This window comes from Microtus oregoni, unplaced genomic scaffold, assembly GCF_018167655.1.
Source record: "Microtus oregoni isolate MIOR12 unplaced genomic scaffold, Mior012 000003F_ref0000135, whole genome shotgun sequence".
Lineage (NCBI taxonomy): Eukaryota > Metazoa > Chordata > Mammalia > Rodentia > Cricetidae > Microtus > Microtus oregoni.
This window is the reverse complement of record NW_024543062.1, coordinates 37,807,398-37,822,121: the sequence shown is the minus strand read 5'-3', so window position 1 is coordinate 37,822,121 and position 14,724 is coordinate 37,807,398.

Genomic DNA, 14,724 nt, shown 5'->3' with positions numbered 1-14,724 from the left:
TTAGAACATAGACTTAAGAAGACAGCATTGTTAAGACATAAAATTATGCTACTGGGGTTGTATTTAGGCATTCATCTCCTATACTAATGTGTTCCAAATGTGCTTCCCACTTTCACTTCTCTGATGTTCAGTGTGGTTGGTTTTATGTTGAAGTCTTAGATCCATTTGGACTTGGGTGTAGTGCATGGCCATAGATACGGATCTACTTTCATTCTTCAACATGTTGATATCCAGATATGCCAACACAATTTGTTGAATATGCTTTCTTTTTTTACATTTTATATTTTGGCATCTTTGTTGAAAATCAGGTGTTTGTAAGTGTGTGGATTGATATCTGGGTCTTTGATTGGGTTTCCTTGGTGCTCCTGTTTGTTTTTATGCCAATAACAGTCTGTTTTCAGTACTGTAGCTCTGTAGTAGAGTTTGAAGTCATGGATTGTGATTCCTGCAGAAGTTCCTTTATTGTACAGGATTGTTTTACTTATCCTGTTTTTTTTCTTTTCTTTTTCCATGTGAAGTTGAGTATTGTTCTTTCAAGATCTGTGAAGAATTTTGCTGGGATTTGCTGTAGGAGGACAGTTTTTATTCCTGAAAGCCCAGACCATAAATAACCCCCCCAAAAAAACCTGTAGTAATTAAATCACTGCTTAGCCTATTATCTCTAGTTTATTTTCTTTTATTTTTTAATTGAGCTCTACATTTTATCTGCCCCTTCCCTGCCTCTCCACTCCCCACGTTGACCTTCCCCCAAGGTTGCCACTCTCCCAATTTACTCAGGAGATCTTGTCTTTTTCTACTTCCCATGTATATTAGATCTGTGTAATTCTCTCTTAGTGTCCTCATTGTTGTCTAAGTTCTTTGAGGTTGTGGTTTGTAGGCTGGTTTTCTTTAATTTATGTTTAAAAACCACTTATGAATGTGTACCTGTGATTATTGTCTTTCTGTGTCTGAGTTACCAAACTCAAATTAATGTTTTCTAGTTCCATCCATTTTCCTGCAAAATTCAAGATGTTGTTATTTTTTTTTTCTGCTGTGTAGTTCTCCATTGTTAAAATGAACCACATTTTCCTTATCAATTCTTTGGTCGAGGGGCATTTAAGGTGTTTCCAGTTTCTGTCTATGATAAACAATACTTCTATAAATATAGTTGAGCACATGTCCTTGTGGCATGATTGAGCATTCTTTGGATATATACCCAAAAGTGGTATAAAATGGTATTACTGCATCTTGAGGAAGGTTGTTTCCTAATTTTCTAAGAAATTACCACAGTAACATCCAAAGGGGTTGTACCAGCTTGTATTCCTACAAGAAATGCAGAAGTGTTCCCTTTTCCCCACAACCTCTCAGCATAAGTTGTGATCAGTGTTTTTGATCTTGGCCATTCTTATAGGTGTAAGATGGAATCTCAGAGTTGTTTTGATTTGCATTTCTCTTATGACTAGGGTTGTTGAACATTTCCTTAAGTGTCATTCAGCCATTTTAGATTCCTCTGTTGAGAGTTTTCTGTTTAGGTCTGCATTCCATATTTTTTTATTGGATTATTGTTCTTTTGATGACTAAGTTCTTGAGTTCTTTGTATATTTTGGAGATCAGAATTCTCGCTGATATGGGGTTAGTGAAGAACTTTACCCATTCTGTAGGCTGGCATCTTGTCTTTTTGACTGTCTCCTTTGCTTTACAGAAGCTTTTTCATTTCAGGAGCTCCCATTTATTGATTGTTCCCCCTCAGTATCTGTTCTTCTGGGGTTATATTTAGGAAGTGGTCTCCTATGCCAATATGTTCATATGTACTTCCCACTTTCTCTTAAAGTAGGAAGTACACATGAACATACTGGCACAGGTTCAGTATAGCTGGCTTTATGTTGATGTCATTGATCTATTTGGACTTGAGTTTTGTGCATGGTGAGAGATATCAGTCCATTTTTATTCTTCTACATGTTGATATCCAACTATGCCAGCACCATTTGTTAAATATGCTTTCTTTTTTCCATTTGATATTTTTTGTTTGTTTGTCAAAAATCAGGTGTTCGAAGATCTGTGGATTAATATCCAGGTCTTCTATTTGGTTTCATTGGTCCTCCTATCTGTTCTTCTGCCAATACCAGGCTCTTTTTAATACAGTAGCTCTGTAATAGAGTTTGAAGTTAGGGATTGTGATGCCTCTAGAAGTTCTCTTATTGCACAGTATTGTTTTGGCTATCCTAGGTTTTTTGCTTTTCCATATGAAGTTGAGTACTGTTCTGGAGGTCTGTGAAAATTTTTTTCTGGGATTTTGCTGGGAATTGCATTGAATCCGTAGATTGCTTTTGGTAAGATTGACATTTTTATTATCTTAGTTTTACCTATCCAAAAGCATGGGAAATCTTTCTACTTTCTGGTGTCTTCTTCAAGTTCTTTCTTCAAAGATTTAAAGTTCTTGTCATACAAGTCTTCCACTAGTTTGGTTAAAGTTACTTCAAGGTAATTTTTGCTATCTATACATATTGTTAAAGGTGTTGTTTCACTGGTTTCTTCCGCAGCCCTTTTATCATCTTTGTAAAGGAGGTCTACTGATTTTTTTTTTTGAGTTAGTCTTGTATCCTGTTACATTACTGAAAGTGTTTATGAGTTGTAGAAGTTCCTTGGTAGGATTTTGGGAATTGCTTATGTAAACTCTCATATAATCAGCAAACAGTGAGAGTTTGACTCCTTCTTTTCTGATTTGTATACCCTTAATCTTAAGCATAGTGATCATTTGATGTTTTACACTGATGCTATTTCTCTGCTTCCAGATGTTGTTTTACAATTTCCTTCTCTTTCTTTTTTTAGTGTTAAGTATTCTTTGATATTTTAATTATTCTTCATTGAAAAATTATATAATATGTTTTTTTAATTTATTTATTTATTAAAGATTTCTGTCTCTTCCCCGCCACCGCCTCCCATTTCCCTCCCCCTCCGCCAATTAAGTCCCCCCCAAGCCCGAAAAGCAATCAGGGTTCCCTGTCCTGTGGGAAGTCCAAGGAACCCCCACCTCCATCCAGGTCTAGTAAGTTGAGCATCCAAACTGCCTAGGCTCCCACAAAGCCAGTGCGTGCAGTAGGATCAGAAACCCATTGCCATTGTTCTTTAGTTCTCAGTAGTCCTCATTGACTGCTATGTTCAGAGAGTCCGGTTTTATCCCAGGCTTTTGTTCATGTTTTTATACTTTCTTAACACACTCCATGTGTTCCCAGTCTCCATGTCCATCCAACTTTATATTCTTTTTTTGAAGACACACACATGCATACACACACACATACACACACATACACACACAAATACACAGATATTCATAAAAATGAAAATAAAAATAAACAAGAGATCAATAAGGCAAAAAAATGCAAAAACGAAGAAACGAAAAAACAGAAAGTCATCATTGATATCTTTGAGCTTGTTTTGTGTTGGCAATCCATTTGTTGGCCATCCACTTCTCTATACTGAGCTGCCTTGAGTGTGATTATTACTTGACATTGACACTACATTACAAAAAAAAATGATTTTCCCTCCAACTGTGAGTACCAACTACAAATGACTTTTTGTTTAGGAGTAGAACCACATATCCACATCTCCTTCTCAGGCCTAAATCGCTTTTTGACCTGTAACTGTGCAGGTCTTTTGATTTCTGCTGCAGTCCCTGTGAGTTCAGTGTGCATCAATCCTGTTGTGTGTATGTATAAAATACTGCATCCTTGTACATATCCACAATGACTTGTTCTTAATATTTTTCTGTCTCTTCTGTTTATTTCACTGAGCCTTGAGGGCAGGGGATTGATAGATATACTATTTAGATCTAAGTGATCTAAAGTTTCTTACTCCATGCATATATCTTATTGTGCATTTCTGTATTAATTATCACACATAAAATATAATTTGATCAGCTTCTTCCTCAAATCTTTTTTTTATTCATTCTAGATCATTCTAGCTCCAAACCCCAAGTTTAATTTTCTCTTCTCTTCTTTTATCCTCTCTAATAACCATCTGAATCCAATGTGTGCATTCATATCCTTGTGGTTATCCTTCCTGCCACTAAGAGATGTTTGTTTTCACTTACCAGAGCCATGCCTTAAATAATTCTTTATTTCTCTACCCTAGAGACAATGTATTAAATGTATATAATTACTAAGGTAGGGAGAGAGGCTCATAAACTCCTTCATGTTCCATGATAGAATGTTGACCAGCTTGATCTTGTATAATTCTTATTTAGATAAAAGTAGCTAGCTTGATTCCAAGAGTTCAGTGGTCCTGGTACTCACAAACCTTTGGTTCTTTTATTCTTTTCACTCCTTCTCCAGGATAGTCTCTAAATCTTGAGAGTAATTATGATATAGATTTTCTATCTCTGGATGAGCTTACCATACCAGTAATTCTCTATCTTTTGACAATTTGTAAGTTCAATGATCACCAATATCTACTGTACAAAGAGACTTCTCTTATAAGTCTGATGACTTCATTAATCCACAAGCAAAAGAGACAAGATCTCTTGCTGAATTGGATCTCAGAGATTAAGCATTGGAAGGCCTTAGTTCATCAAAGTTCTGCCTGTCTCCACCTCTCCAGTATGGAAATTCCTGACTTGTTCTGACATACTCAGTCAGAACCAAACTCTGTTCTCATACTTGTAAAACAAATGGCTTACTGGATAAGCTGTCTCCACATTCCATACAAGAACAATAATAAGCAGATACTGTTTTCATACAGTTAGTCTTCTGAGGTAAGACAACAATGTAAGAAATTTAAACTCAATTATTTATAACACTTCATGATTAAAACTGTTGATGTGGGAAGGTCATATGTCAATCTGTTGATTTCATTGGTTAATAAAGAAACTGCCTTGGCCCATTTGATAGGCCAGCCCTTAGGTGGGTGGAGTAGACAGAACAGAATGCTGGGAAGAAGGAAAGTGAGCTCAGATGCCATGCCGCTCCTTTCCAGGGCAGACACTATGAAGCTCCAGCCCAACATGGACGTACACTAGAATCTTTCCCGGTAAGACAGCACTTTGTGGTGCTACACAGATTATTAAGAATGAGTTAAGCAAGATATGAGAGTTAGCCAAGAAGAGGCTAGATATACTGGGCCAGGCAGTATTTATATGAATACAGTTTGTGTGTAGTTATTTTAGGTATAAAGCTAGCCGTGTGGGAGCTGGGTGGAACGAAAAGCAGGCCTGCCTGCAGCTCTATCTACAGACTGTTGATAAATATTCTTTGCTGAGGGGGAAATAAATAATATATTCCATTTCTCCCAACCTCCCTACAACAAACTGAGGTTCCAAACCTTTAATGTTTAGAATCAAATGACTTTACATGACTTATTTTCAGAGATAGATAAGGTATACCCCTGCAAAAATGTTGTTATCTAGCAGATCCTATGGTTTCTTTATGCCACAGAAAGACTAGAACCCTCTTCTAATCAGTCCCTTCTTACATTGTCTAACCACCACTGTGTTGTAGTAGTGGCGGGGCTGTGTCCCACCACCCGGCTAGCTTTTAGCTTATGTCCCAAAATAATTACATGGAAACTGTATTCTTTTAAACACTGCCTGGCCCATTAGTTCCACCTTCTTATTGGCTAGCTCTTACATATTGATCTAACCCATTTCTAATAATCTGTGTAGCCCACGAAGTGGCATACCAGGGAAGATCTTAACCTGCAGCTGTGTCGGGTGGGAGAATCATGGCGACTGACTGACTCTGATTCTTTCTCCCAGAATTCTGTTCTGTTTACTCCGCCTACCTGATTTTCTGTCCTATCGAAGGGCCAAGGCAGACTCTTTATTTAACCAATGATTTTAACACAAAACAGATGACTCTCCCCCATCACCACTATAACAGAAGGAGCTCCTTGTTTGGTTCCTAGCCACCCGGTTACCTTAGACTCAAAATAATCACATGGAAACTATATTAATTAAAACACTTCTTGACTCATTAGCTCTAATTTCTTATTGGCTAACTCTTACATCTCAATTTAACCCATATCTATTTATCTGTATATCATCATATGGCAGTAGCTTACCAGCAAAGAATTGGCATGTCTGACTCTGGTGGCAGCTCCAAAGCATCTCTCTGACTCTGCTTTCATGCTCCCAGATTTCCATTTAGATTTCCCTGCCTAGCTCTCTTCCTTTATAGCTCTGCTATAAGCCCAAAGCAGTTTCTTTATTTATTAACCAATGAAAGCAACACATAGACAGATGGATCTTCCACATCACACCGCCAGTATGATTACCACAAAAGATACATAAATTACTGCAGAATTACTGGTTTGATACATATGTGAGGCGCCCATAGTTCTCTATAGTATCATATTCCACAAGAGGAAGTAAACTATCAACAGGATATCACTCTGATTGATGTGGGAGGGTGGCTCAGAATATAGCCCTGCAAAAGCTTCTTTAATTGATTATACTTCATTGAGTTTTGAAAATTTCAGTTTAGGATATTTAAAAAAATAAAAGTTTCTTTGTTAATGTCATTTATTTTAGAAGACAACGTGATGATTTTTGTCTTTATAAACATGTCAAAAATAGAAACATGTAATGATTTAAACCTTTACTTATTATCTTACCTATGAATAAAATACACAATTCAATCCTAATAATGAGTCTTTGCGTATCTCATGTACAATGCCAATATGCCCTTCCTCATACTAAATGCTGTGTAACTTTTCCTGGAAAGAAATAAAAGTGTTACTCATCCCATACACTGCAATGATGACAAAACTAGGCGGTAATTACAGCAAAGTTCAACTTGGTGAATCAGTGAGTTTATTGATTACTTATAGAAATATAAGTCTAAAAAATACAGAAAGTTTGAAATCAACAGCATCATTTAAAAATTAATCTCACAATAATTATATCTATGAAGATATTTGCTCTGTTTCTAGTCCATTCTCCAGCCATTCTTTTTTATTGATTTTATTGAGCTATACACTTTTCTCTGCTCCTTTCCCTTCCTCTCCCCTCCTCTTCAACCCTGTAACATTATCCTCATGCTCCCAATTTATCATGGAAGTCTCAGCAATTTAATAGAGACAACTCTGTGGCAGGATATACTTTCAGTTCTGAGTCCTGATAGCTGGAGGCATGAGGCTACATAGAAAATTTGATACAAGCATCTATTAGAGAACACTGCCTCAAAAATGATTTGAATAATAAAGTTAAATTCATTAACTATTATTAAGTGCTTTGTAAATATAATAAAATTACCAATATGTGGAAATGAAGTAAGTTGGTAAAAGAAAAGGAAAGGCATAATATATGGATGCTAAATGTGTATCAGGCATACATTTAAAAAAAGGCATGGACTAAAATTTGGAGTCTCTACCAAAATAACATTTTAGAACAAAATGTCTTGATATCCACATTGAAATATTTTCCTGACTCTCTGAGTAAAATAAGAATGCTAAAGTTGGAGAAAATACGTGTTCGGAGCATCAAAACCAATTAATTTAGGTGAGAAGTGAAATAAACTAAACACTGTTTTATAAATTTAAATCTAACTAAATTGTTTCTATTTTTCAGAGAAATTTAATATATGTATAATAAAAGATTTATTTTAGACTCATGTCACTGATTCCCTTAGAGTCTTGTTTCTTCCTAATTTCATGACAATTTATTACTATTTTGTAGGCAAATATATTTTGTCCTTATTTTCTCTCCAAAATGCCTAATTAAATACATTTGATCAGTTTGAAGTGTTATGAAATTGGTGTCCTCCCAGCTGGGCAGTGGTGGTGCATGTCTTTAATCCCAGCACTTGGGAGGCAGAGCCAGGAGGATCTCTGTGAATTCAAGGCCAGCATGGTCTACAAGAGCTAGTTCCAGGAAAGGCACCAAAGCTACAGAGAAATCTTGTCTCAAAAAATAAAAATAAAATAAATTGGTGTTCTCAACTTTACAGCTTGTTGTTAAAGCAAATGTTCATAATCTAAACTAAGTTGATGGCTGTTTCTAACATTGATTATGTAGTATTTGTTTTTGAAGTGACAGTGGATGTAGATATGCCCAGTCTCTGCTTTTTGGGTGCAAGATTCTTAATTTATTCTTCTCTTAGCTCCACATCTTTCTGTATACATTTTTAATGAATCCATTTTGGTAATGGTAAAGTAGACTAAACTTAGTTCTTTGATTTCTCAATATGTCTTCAAGTGGTATCATCCCTGCTTGATGTATCCAATCTATCCAACACTGTTTCTACTAATTTAGATTTACTTATGTATTGTCTCCTAAAGATTCCAAAGTATAATTACCCAATATTCCTAGTTTTATTGCATAGAGAATGAGAGATGCAGCATACTTAAAAATTCACAAGCAACCATTACTTTCCAAATGTAGTTAATTAAATACAATTAGATAAAAAGTAATATTATATACTTGCCACAAGTTTTCATGTACTTTTATGTCTCCCATTCCCTTTCATTTTTAAAATTTATTCATTTTTATTTTTGCATATGAATGTTTTGGTTTAATTCATAACTATGAACCAAGTATGTGTCCAATGCCTGCAATGATCAGAAGAACAAAACATATCCCCCAAAATGCAGTCATGTATGCTCGTGAAGCTCCATGTGCATGCGAGAAATCAAACTTAGACCCTTTACAGGAACAGCTGTTCTTAACTACAGAGCTAGAGGTCAGCTTCCATTTTTCTTTCTTTCTTTTTGTATTTTTATCTATATGGATGAGAATTGAAATCAGAGTTTTCTGCATCCTAGATAAGTACTCTACCATTGATCTATCATCTCAGATATGTCTTAGTTTTCTCCATATAATAATATAGAATGTCTCAAAGATCAACCGTTTTCCTAATCTTGATTACTCTCTCACTTTCTATTTGTCTTTCCTCTCCCCTCTCTCTGTGTGTAGGGGGTTATGGGTGTGTGTGTATGTTTGTGAGTGTGTATGCATGTGGTGTGTACTTACTATTTTAGACTGGTATGGATAGTTAACTTTTGAAATTCTTCTGTGGAAAATTCTTCCTTAGAAGAGTTGGTTGTACCTATTTCTCCTTGATGATCTGGCACATGGCCAATGTAGAGTAATTTTAATCTGAGGTGACAGCATACAGTTCTCTCACTCATGAGGATATAAGTTTAGCCTGAAAATGGCTAACAAAACCAATATGTTGTCACTGTTATGAACTATCATTCAGTGTAATCATTATTTATTTTTCTTATTGTTATTCTCTTTTAAAATTAAATGCTAGAGGCAGTATTCTTTTGACATCCTTTGCATTTATAAAGAGTGGAAACCCTCTGAGGGAATATCCATCTCTTTTACTTTCCATGAGGGCAGTAGTTCTACAGACTGACATAGAGCAGATTTTATATATGACACCAAAAATTGGCTAGGTTCAAAAACATAACATTCCTCTTGTTAGGTTTATAAAGAAATCTGTATTTGTTTGTATGTTTTGATTTGTTGAGTTCTGCAGCATAGAAAATATTTTATTTGAAATTATTTGGTTTTTCATATTTTTCCTGAGATGTTTGTTTCTAATAAAGAATTGATCCAAGTTCCTTTTGCACAATTCTTATCTTAAATTTCTAGGAATCTATGAAATTAAATATTTAATATTGGAAAGTCAGAATTTTAAGTAGTTATTTTCTCCATCCCCTCTCCCTTTTAGTTTTAAGTTACACATTTCATAATTGAACAAATTTAAATAAAGGCATTCCTGAAAGTCTGAAAATAGTTTAAAATGCAAGCAGGTCTGCACTGATACATTTTTAAAGGCTTTTATTAACACTTAGAGAAGGTATCCCTTAGTTAAAACTGACCATTTGAAACATTTTGGGGAAACTTTCATGACTCACACTAATTTATGTGAGCAGAAATTTAAATGCAATCTCATTAGAACATGCAGTAAAAATATATATGAAATAAATATATGTGTATATATGTATATTTAATTAATAAAGAATCTAAGTGAAATATATTCTCTAAGAGAAGTATATTCTCTACAAGTGACCAAGATTCTCCAGAAATAATAAAGATTGAATAAGCACATTGGGTTAATTTTTAAGATCATTGTTTTAAGTTTGCAAAATGATTTTCTATATAACAGCCTCGACTTTGTAGAACTCAGTTTGTTAGCCAGACTGGACTTCAGCACACAGAAATCTGTCTGCTTATGCTTCCCAACTGCTAGAAATAATTAAACAGATTGGCTGCCACTACCCAGCTAAAGATTATGTTTTAATTGAAACATTCCATTTTCTTTCCTCTTTCCATACCTTCTTATAAACCCCCACGTGTTTTTCTTCAAATGGTTCTGTGGGAGCATATTCTGCTCCTTTAGTCAAGAGCTTTTAAGATACCAGCCCACTTGGGCATGGTCTCTTAAACTGAAAAAGCAGCCATAACCATATGCTTGCTCTTGCTTTCGTTCCTGCTTTTGGCTGCTAGACTCTGTTCTTGTTTGCTCAGAGGACTGTTGTCTAGGGCAGTTATTTGTAAGTTTTCCCTTTAAATAAATAACCCTTATATTATTCATAATTCTGAACTGGTGTGGGATTGTTTTGTGACTTATGTTATCAATTGGTACCCAACATTTGGTTTTAGAATGCCAGTGGCTTGGTGCTCCCTGCCTGGGTAGGTGGCAGAATCAAGTCTACTAGGCTTACACAGGTGGGAGAGAATGTTCCTGTCGCCATACACAAAGATATTTCCAGGCCACAGAATGTGTTGCATGGTGAATTTAGTTTTTACTCAGATAAAAAAGATGGTTTATATGCTGCATGGTGCTGTTCAGAGTTTAGGTCGTGAAGATGGCTCCCACCTGACAGTACTAAAGCTAAGGTGAACTACCTCAACCATATTTAAAGCCTGAGAGAGGTGAGAGGCAGAGCCAGCAACTGTGAGCCACTGAGCTATTATTATAACAGTCTCTGGGCCACTGAGATCAAGTTGCTTATCATTTTAAGAAATGCTTCTGATAAAAAAATAGTTTCAGATACACAATAAAAACAAATTCAGATAGAAAAGGACTCTAAATGGACCACAGTATTCAGTAAATGTATATAGGCTTGTGAGAAAAAAGAAAAAGAATTTAGAGAGTCATAAAATAAAGGTAATGTTTTAAGCCAGGCAGTGGTGGCGCACACCTTTAATCCCAGCACTCAGGAGGCAGAGCCAGGCGGATCTCTGTGAGTTTGAGGCCAGCCTGTTCTAGAAGACCTAGTTCCAGGACAGGAACCAAAAGCTACAGAGAAACCCTGTCTCGAAAAATGCAAAAGAAAATAATAATAATAAAATAAAGGTAATGTTTTAAAAAGGGTAAAGTTTTTAAAGAGACAAAGTACAAATAGTCTTTTAAAAGGATTAAGTAAAAATAATCCACATAAAAATGAAAAATTCACCGAGTATAGATTATGTATACTATTGTGTTATCTTTGAATTTTTTAACTGTAAATGAGTTAAATACAAAAAAAAATTCATTGCATGAACTTCTAAGTTAAACCAACATAAAAGTATATTGATATCAAAATTTGAGTCTAAGGACATGTTGGTTTTGAAAAAAAGATTCTTCTTTTTCACAGAAAATGAGAACCTGTGGATTGTTTCTAAACTAATATGGTTTGAAAGACCCTGACCTCCTGAAAGTTTGCCATGAACAACCTCAGAATATTACTTCACTCAACTGCTGACTAACATGAACCTAGCCCACAGGATACACCATTAAAGACCTGATTAACAGTGCCCCCAAACAGCAGGAAGCAGTATGGACAAAACTATACCCATATTCTCAAATATTGTTTATAAATGTTCTTTTACATTTAAATGGGTTATGATATAGATATGAATAGCTTTCATTGATATGCATGTTGTTTTATTGATACAAATTTATGGTCAATTTTGTTGTATAAATGTGTATTTCTGATCTTGACTAAGGTGTTGTGATGATGTAGTTAATTAAAAATGTGATGTATAATTAAGAAATATAAGTTAATAATTATCTATAACAGTCAAGCTTATAGTCATTTTAATTAGATTTTCTAGATGTATAGAGATATATTTCAGTTAGATAGGTATTCTTCAGATCTTTAAGAGACCTTCAGAACAGGGCATTTAAAATGTTTAAGAACTTAAGACTTTTCATGATAGTGAGACACATCTGTTCCTGGCAGCACCAAGCTACTTCAGGAGGATTATGGGAATTGAAGAGACTCCTTATGGAGTTGGTTAGTCATTTGGGCAAGAAACTGCTCTTGCCTGGACTGCTTCATGATACCATGTAAAAAATTGACATGCAGAGCCCACAGAGGAATGACTGCTGAACTTGCCTAACGATGAGATGATCCTTCAGGGTTTCTGCTTCATGAAAGAGTCTGTAAGACATTCTTCAGGATACAGAAGAAAGTGATAAAACTGTCTTTGAAATTTTGTGCTTCATGAAATAATTTGCTTGATACTATGGGCCTGTAGGCTGAAGAAGGATGCTCCACCCATACAGAAGAACTTTGGGTAACTATCTTGGCAGAGATGTCTCTGTCAATTCTAGAATTTTGAGAGTTGCTTACAATACACTTTCTGTTTACTTAAGTAATATTACATCCTTCTGGAGTCTTTGATGGAGTTGAAGAATAGATAAATAATTGTTGTTATAATTTCTCTTTGTTATAATAAAAGATAAAGTATATATAAATATTGCAACTGTAATTATTGCTTGATAACTGTTATATGTAATTGTGAAGGATAATTGTCTGCATTCTGTCAATCATGTTTTAAATAAATGCTGATTGGCCAGGCAGGAAGTATAGGTGGGTCAATCAGACAGGAAGTAGAGGCAGGGCGATGAGATCAGGAGTATTCTGGAAAGAAGTATGCTCTTTTGGAGTCCTTCCCAGACCATCGAAGAAGCAGGATGTGACCTGCCCAGCTGAGAAAAGTATCAGTGGCTAACATAGATCAGAATAATGTGTTAATATATGTGATAAGAGCTAATAAGAAGCCTGAGCTGATGGGCCAATCAGTTTATATTTAATGCAGACTCTCTGTTTGATTTTCTTTGGGGCTTGCCATCTGTGGGGTACCGGGTGGGACAGAAACCCCAACAAGCTGGCCCTACATGTTACAATGTAATTTTACTATGCTAAAGTTAAAACCTTCCTTTTTAGTTAAACAGAAAGCGGGGACATGATGAGGGAGTCCCCTCTCTGTGTTGCTTGTATTGGTTAAAGAATAAAGAAACTCCCTTGGCCTGATAGGGCAGAACTTATGTAGGCAAAAAAGACAGAAATAAATTCTGGGAAGAAGATAGCAGAATAAAAGAGATGCCATGGTTCCACCAGAGACAGATGCTGGGAATTTTACCCAGTAAGCCACTGCCATGTGGCAATACACAGATTAATAAAAATGGGTTAAATTAAGATTTAAGAATTAGTCAATAAAAAAACTAGAGATAATGGGCCAAGCAGTGATTTTATTGATACAGTGTCTGTGTGATTATTTTGGGGCTAACCTAGCTGGGCAGCTGGTACAAACAAGTCCCCTGCTACTTCTACAAAATTCATCCACTAGATTTTTAATAATTTTTATTGTACACACACACATACACATGTGTGCGTGTGCTTTTAAATATTGCCTATTCAGTTTATATATGTTATCTTTATGCATGTTATGGACTGAAACTCTGAAATTGTAAGCTAGCAACCCCAATTAAATGTTTTCATTATAAAAAGTCATGTGGTCATGGTGTCTCTTCATAGAAATAAGATATACGTGATGACTATACATGTGTGAGTATAACTACAAATGTTTATAGGCTATAATAGTGGTATCTTGATGTTGTTTTCCACAGTTAAGTGACTCTGTATAGTTCATTAAGTGTACATTTTTGGCTCTGTCAGTAAGTTTGGGGTAAATATTTCTGTGTCAAGGCAGGACTTGCCAGTTGAATAAATTTTTATTATTGCTGTGATTTCAGCATGTGGGATTAGTTTTCACACATGCTTTTTTTAAAGAGGGATGTCTGGCAGTCCTTTCAGTATGGAGTGTTGTGTTACTGATACTCATATGTCAAAAACATGAGCCATTAGGTGCTATAACCCAGTAAGTAGTGACTGCTTTGGTTCTATATGGTTATATTTTAACAATAAAATGGTCTGAATGCCAAAATTTAGAGTTTATTTTCAAAAGATCATAATAACATGCCAGTTCATATGCAGATTCACATTGTTAATTGAAGTCATAATCCAGACAACTCATTTCAAATATTTTAACTTCAAGAGACATTGTGTGTTAGTATGGCATATTAAACAAAGCAAAAAAATTTAATCAAAATTAGAAGACAAAGAATGCTTCTATGCATAATTAGACATAATTTGAATGTGCATATTATTTGCTATTAAGCTTCATTTTTAGATCTGTATACAAAGTCACAAACATTGATGTGCTTGAATAAAAATCTTAGTACAAATTGTTATTTTAAATTTCTTAATAAATAGCTGATTCAAATCTATTGATGATCTGATAAATGGTTGCACAAACAAGAGTCAAAGAAATTAAATCTGGTATCTTTGTCAAATATAGCATGTGTCACCTGAATCTATTTTGAAATAATCTAGTCAAAGTGTTTTTAAAAATGAAACTATTTCTAACACTAGTTAGGCTATAAAATTTAGTATTCTTTCTTTCTTTTTTTTTTTTTTTTTGATTTTTCGAGACAGGGTTTCTCCATAGCTTTAGGTTCCTATCCTGGAACT